The sequence below is a fragment of the Pristiophorus japonicus genome, chromosome 5, assembly GCF_044704955.1.
Source record: "Pristiophorus japonicus isolate sPriJap1 chromosome 5, sPriJap1.hap1, whole genome shotgun sequence".
Lineage (NCBI taxonomy): Eukaryota > Metazoa > Chordata > Chondrichthyes > Pristiophoridae > Pristiophorus > Pristiophorus japonicus.
In genome coordinates, this window is record NC_091981.1 from 179,438,294 (window position 1) to 179,445,107 (window position 6,814).

The following is a 6,814-nucleotide window of genomic DNA, read 5'->3' on the forward strand; positions in this document are numbered from 1 at the left end:
GTGTACATGCTGTTTGTAGCCACCAGATGGTGTCATTGTTGGAGGTCACTGAGCAGCATGCACATAGTGCTGCACTGGTATAAAAAGCCAGCCATTTTGTGAGTCAGACACTTTGGGCATAAATAAAGCAGAGCCAAGGTTGTACCTTGCTTAGTTAAACAGTACACAGTTTAAACCTTTATTGCATACATAACATAGGTCATCAAGCACAGGGTTGATGGGTGAGTGGGACTTGGTGCGGGTTAGGACACAGACAGCCAAATTTTGGATCGCCTCTAGTTTATGTAAGGTATAATGTGGGAGGCCAGCCAGCAGTGCGTTGGAATAATAAAGTCAAGAAGTAACAAAGACATGGATGAGGGCCTCGGCAGCGGATAAGCCGAGGCAAGGGCGGAGACGGGCGATGTTACGGAGGTGGAAATGGGCGGTCTGAGTTATGCTGCGGATATGTGGTCGAAAGCTCATTTCAGGGCTAAATATGACACCAAGGTTGCGAACAGTTGGGTTCAGCCTCAGGCAGAATTTGGGTTGAGGGATGGAGTCATTGGCGAGAGAACAGAGTTTGTGGCAGGGACCGTAAAACAGTGGCTTTGGTTTTCCTAATATTCAATTGGAGAACATTTCTGCTCATCCAGAACTGGATGTCGGACAAGCAGTCTGACAATTTAGAGACCGTGGAGGGAGTCGAGAGAAGTGGTAGTGAGGTAGAGCCGGATGTCATCAGCGTACATGTGGAAACTGACGCTGTGTTTTTGGAAGAAGTCGCCAAGGGGCAACATGTAGATGAGAAATAGGAGGGGGCCAAGGATAGATCCTTGGGGAACACCAGAGGTAGTGATGCAGGTACTAAAATGCAGCTTTAAAAAAAAACTTTCTAGTGCATGTCCAATAGTTGTCTTTTATAAATTTATTTTCTGTAAGACTAACTGTACAACAACATGTATTTATCATCATCATCATAGGCAGTCCCTCGAACGAGGGTGACTTGCTTCCATATGAGTTCACAGATGTTTCAATGAAGGACCCGATATTCCAGTCCTGAACTCCAATTGAAGGGGTGGAAGATGCCTGTAAGTGGATTTTTTTAACGTATGGTGACCGTTGCACATCAGCCACCATACGGGCTTGACAGAGCAAGCAAGGCCTTTATCCAGTGGCAAGGGTTAAGCAGGATGACTGGAGACCTGCTCTGCTGCAGGGACCTAGTGTGCACACACATCTCAGTGTGGGCTGGCCCGTGCTACCCCTGGGCTTTTCTGGGCCCCATCCTTTCATTTGCCACTCCTCCGCCACAATCTCTTGCCGCGCCTCTGCCACAAAAACATTCGCTGCGCCTCCGCCACGATCTCTCACCGAACCTCCGCATCAAACATTCGCCGACCCTCTGCCACGATCTCTCAGGTACGATCTCTCATCGCTCCTCCGCCTCACTCACCGCACCTCAGCCACGATCTCTCGCCGCTCATTCGCCCCGACCTTCCCGCTCCTCTGCTGTACCTGGGCCCCGCCGATGTTCCTGCCCAAGCTCCGAACGGCGACCTGGGTTTTGATGACTTCACCCAGTCGCCCACCTCAAAATCGTCGCACGCTTGGAGCAGCTCACGCTGGAAGTTTGTGATCACTCCAGTTCTTTTATAGCTCGACCTGCGGAGGCGTTCTCTTGCAGGTTGGGGGGCCACGATGTTCCAGGGCCCGTCAATCCAGCTCTTTTATAGCCCGTAGCCCGACCTGCGGCTGTGTTCTCTCGCAGGTCGGAGGGCCACGTATTTATATACTACCTTAAACGTTGTAAAATGTACAAGGTGCTTCACGGGAGCGTTATCAAACAAACTTTGACACACAACCACATTAAGAGATATGAGGGTAGATGACCCAAAGCTTGATCAAAGAGGTAGGTATTAAGTAGTGTCTTAAAGGAGGAAAGAGAGGTTTAGGGAGGGAATGCCAGAGCTTAGGGACTTGGCAGCTGAAGGCATGGCCATCAGTGGTGGTGCAATTAATATTGGGGATGCTCGAGGCCAGAATTGAAGCAGCGCAGATATCTCTGAGGGTTGTAGGCTGGAGGAGACTACAGATATAGGGAGGGGAGAGGACTTGGATGGATTTGAAAACATTGATGAGAATTTTAAAATTGAGGCATTGGAATAGTCAAGTCTAAAGATAACAAAGACATGGATGAGGGCATGATATGTGTTCAGAAATTGAAGTGCTCTTGCAGAGAGCCGGCACGGACTCGATGGGCTGAATGGCAGCCTCCTGTGCTAAGTTCATCTTGGGTTCAAATATGACACCAAGGTTGTAAACAGTCTGGTTCAGCCTCAGATAGTTGCCAGGAAGACGGAGAGAGTTGGTGGCTAGGGAACAGAGTTTGCGGTGGGAATTGAAGACCGTGGCTTCGGTCTTCCCAATATTTAGTTGGAGGAAATATCTGCTCTGCCAGTATTGGATGTCGGATAAGCAGTCTGATAATTTAGAGAAGTGGAGGGGTCGAGAGAGGTGATAGTGAGGTAGAATTGGGTGTTATTAGTGTACATGTGGAAACTGACGCTGTGTTTTCAGATGATGTCACCGAGGGGCAACATGCAGATGAGGAATGAGAGGAGGCCAAGTATAGATCCTTAGGGGACACCAGAGGTAAAGGTGCGAGAGTAGGAAGCAAAACCATTGCAGGTGATTTTCTGACAGATGGAAGAGTGAGACAGTTTTTTTTGTGCATGTAGAGTACACTGTTGCTTGGCATTATTCTAGGTGTGTGTTGTAAAAGATTTCAGGTCATGAAAAATTGGACTGAAGTCCCTGTTACTTTAACTTCATATTTTAAACATCTGTAACTCTTCCAGAAGAAATGATTTTTGTCTTGAAACACAAAATATAGTATGCTCCAAAGTGCCAGAAAATCCATTAAATGAAGCAGTAACATTGTTTTCTCTGCAGTTGCCTCCAGGTTCCTTTACAAAATAAAACTTGTATCTTAAGCACTTGCATCTCTCTTTGATAAGTTCCAAATCCATTGCTGCTGCAAACTGCACGTTTGTCTACTTTAGCTTTCCTCTCCTGCAATAAAAATGATGAAATGTTAGATATACCTGCAGCTTAAGCTATGACCCGCCCATAACCCACAGTGCTTTCTGTTATGTATGTAACTATGTAATACTTGCCACCAGAGGGCGCGACTGTTGGAGTCCTAATGGTCATCTGCACACACGTGCAGGGACAGTATAAAAGGTTAGCCGCCATGTTGTTTAGGCATTCTGGAGTTGTAGTAAAGAAGACTAAGGTCACACTAAGTTTAGCTCACAGTACTCAGCCTCGTGGAGTTCTTCTATACACAACAATTGGCGACGAGTAACAGAATACGAACCTTTACGCAACAAGGGCTGCCGCTGGAGTATTAGTGAGATTTATAGAGGGTGATGATTGGGAAGCCTTCGTTGAGCGTCTCGACCAGTAATTCGTGGCCAACGAGCTAGAAGGAGTCACTAACGCGGTCCAGTGTAGGGCGGTGCTCCTCACCATCTGTGGGCTTAAAATGTACGACCTCCTCAGCAAGAATCTGCTCGCACCGACAAAACCAACGGAGATGGAATATAGCCATTGGGGGTGAATGTGAATCCATCAGCACCATGTTGGCGCTGCAGGGGTAATCATCGGGCCCATTAATGTCGATTCAAGCACTACGTGTGCAAAGGCTGCACAACAATGGGGCACCTCCAGCGAATGTGCAAACGTGCTGCGACACACCACATGGCAGAGGATGATCGATCCGGCGTGGATCACACAGCACAGGCAACTCAACCCGAGGAAGAAGTGTATGGGGTACATAACTTCACCACCAAGAGCCCTCCTATAATGCTGAAAGTCAAATTAAATGGAGTTCCAGTATCCATGGAGTTGGACACTGGTGCGAGTTAGTCAATAATGAGCCAGAAGGCTTTCGAGAAACTGTGGGGCAATAAGGCACAGAGGCCAAAACTGAGCCCAATTAATGCAAAGCTGCGTACCTACACCAAAGAGCTCATACCAGGCATTGGAAGTGTGGAGGTGACGGTATCGTATGATGGAGCTGTGCATGACCTATCATTGTGGATTGTTCCAGGCAATGGCCCAACGCTTTTTGGCAGAAGATGGCGAGAAAAGATTAGATGGAATTGGAACGACACCAAAGCACTATCTTCAGTGGATGATGCCTCGTGTGCTCAAGTACTGAGCAAGTTTCCCTCGCTATTCGAACCAGGCATCGGCAACTCAAGAGGCGCCAAGGTACAGATCCATCTAGGCACCGATGCAAGGTCTGTCCAAGGTCGGGCGGTTCCAAACATGATGAGGGAAAAGGTCGAGATCGAATTGGACTGACTCCAATGCAAAGGAATCCTATCGCCAGTCGAGTTCAACGAATGGGCCAGTTCAATTGTTCCGGTGTTGAAAAGCGATTGCATGGTCAGAATCTGCGGAGGCTACAAGGTAACGATCAACCGAGTCTCACTACAGGACCAGTACCCGCTGCCCAAGGCAGATAGAAATATAGAAAATAGATGCAGGAGTAGGCCATCCGAGCCTGCACCACCATCCAATATGGCTGATCATTCACCTCAGTATCCCTTTCCTGCTTTCTCTCCATACTCCTTGATCCCTTTAGCCATCAGGGCCATATCTAACTACCTCTTGAATATATCTAACAAACTGGCATGAACAACTCTCTGCGGTAGAGAATTCCACAGGTTAACAACTCTGAATGAAGAAGTTTCTCCTCATCTCGGTCCTAAATGGCTTACCCCTTATCCTTAGACTGTGATCCAGTCTCTCTTCATGTCAGTCCTGCCATCCCGGAATCAGTCTGGTGAACCTTCGCTGCACTCCCTCAATAGCAAGAATGTCCTTCCTCAGATTAGGAGATCAAAACTGAACACACTATTCCAGGTGAGGCCTCACCAAGGCCCTGTACAACTGCATTAAGACCTCCCTGCTCCTATACTCAAATCCCCTCGCTATGAAGGCCAACATGCCATTTGCCTTCTTCACCACCTGCTGTACCTGCATGCCAACTTTCAATGATGTGCCATGACACCCAGGTCTCGTTGCACCTCCCCTTTTCCTAATCTGCCGCCATTCAGATGTACTGCCTTCATGTTTTTGCCACCAAAGTGGATAACCTCACATTTATCCACATTATACTGCATCTGCCTGCATTTGCCCATTCACCTAACTGGTCCAAGTCACCCTGCAGCCTCTTAGCATCCTCCTCACAGTTCACACCGCCACCAAGCTTAGTGTCATCTGCAAACTTGGAAATATTACACTCAATTTCTTCATCTAAATCATTGGTGTATATTGTAAATAGCTGGTGTCCCAGCACAGAGCCCTGTGGCACCCCACTAGTCACTGCCTGCCATTCTGAAAAGGAACTGTATGACCTGCGCAACGTTAGCGGGGCGGGGGGGGGGGGGAGTTTTTCACCAAGTTGGACCTAACCTCCGCCTACATGACACGGGGACTGACCTGCATCAACACACACAAAGGGCTGTTTATATACCACAGGTGCCCTTTCGGGATTCGCTCGGCTGCAGTCATTTTCCAGAGAAACATGGAAAGTTTGCTGAAATCTGTTCTGTGCACCGTTGTTTCAAGATGACATTCTGATCACCGGTCGTGACACCATCGAACACCTACACAATCTGGAATAGGTTCTAAGTCGCCTAGACAGAGTGGGACTCAGGTTGAAATGCTCCAAGTGTGTTTTCCTGGCACATGAAGTTGAATTTTGGGGGAGAAAGATTGCAGCAGACAGCATCAGGCCCACGGACTCAAAGACACATGCCATCAAGAATGCACCCAGACCACAGAATGTGACAGAGCTGCATTAGTTCCTGGGACTCCTCAACTATTTTGGTAACTTTCTACCCAGGTTGAGCACATTGTTAGAACCTTTGCACATGTTGCTATGTAAGGGTGATGACTGGGTTTGGGGCAAATCCCAAGACACAACCTTTGAGAAGGCCAGGAACCTGCTATGTTCAAGTAAGTTACTTGTACAATATGACCCATGTAAACGTTTAGTGCTAGCTTGTGACGCCTCATCGTAAGGGGTCGGCTGTGTGTTACAGCAAGCCAATGTATCGTGCAACCTCCAACCGGTTGCATACGTGTCTAGAAGTCTGTCTAAGGCTGAGAGAGCCTATTGTATGGTCGAGAAAGAGGCATTAGCATATGTATATGGGGTTGAGAAAATTCACCAATACCTATTTGGACTTCGGTTTGAACTTGAAACTGACCACAAGCCGCTCATTTCGCTGTTTTCAGAGAGCAAAGGTATAAACACCAATGCTTCGTCCCGCATCCAAAGATGGGCACTAACATTATCCGCTTATGACTGTTATCCACCACAGACCAGGCACTGAAAACTGTGCCGATGTTCTCAGCCAGCTGCCATGACCCACCAATAGGGTTGAAATGTGCAGCCAGACACTTGCTACTGGTCATGGATGTTTTTGAGAGCAAGGAGTCATAGAAACATAGAAAGGGAGAAAATAGGTGTAGGAGTAGGCCATTCGGCCCTTCGAGCCTGCACCACCATTCAATATGATCATGGCTGATCATGCAACTTCAGTACCCCATTCCTGCTTTCTCTCCATACCCCTTGATCCCTTTCGCCGTAAGGGCCACATCTAACTCCCTTTTGAATATATCTAACGAACTGGCCTCAACAACTTTCTGTGGTAGAGAATTCCACAGGTTCACAATTCTCTGAGTGAAGAAGTTTCTCCTCATCTCAGTCCTAAATGGCTTACCCCTTATCCTTAGACTGTGACCTCTGGTT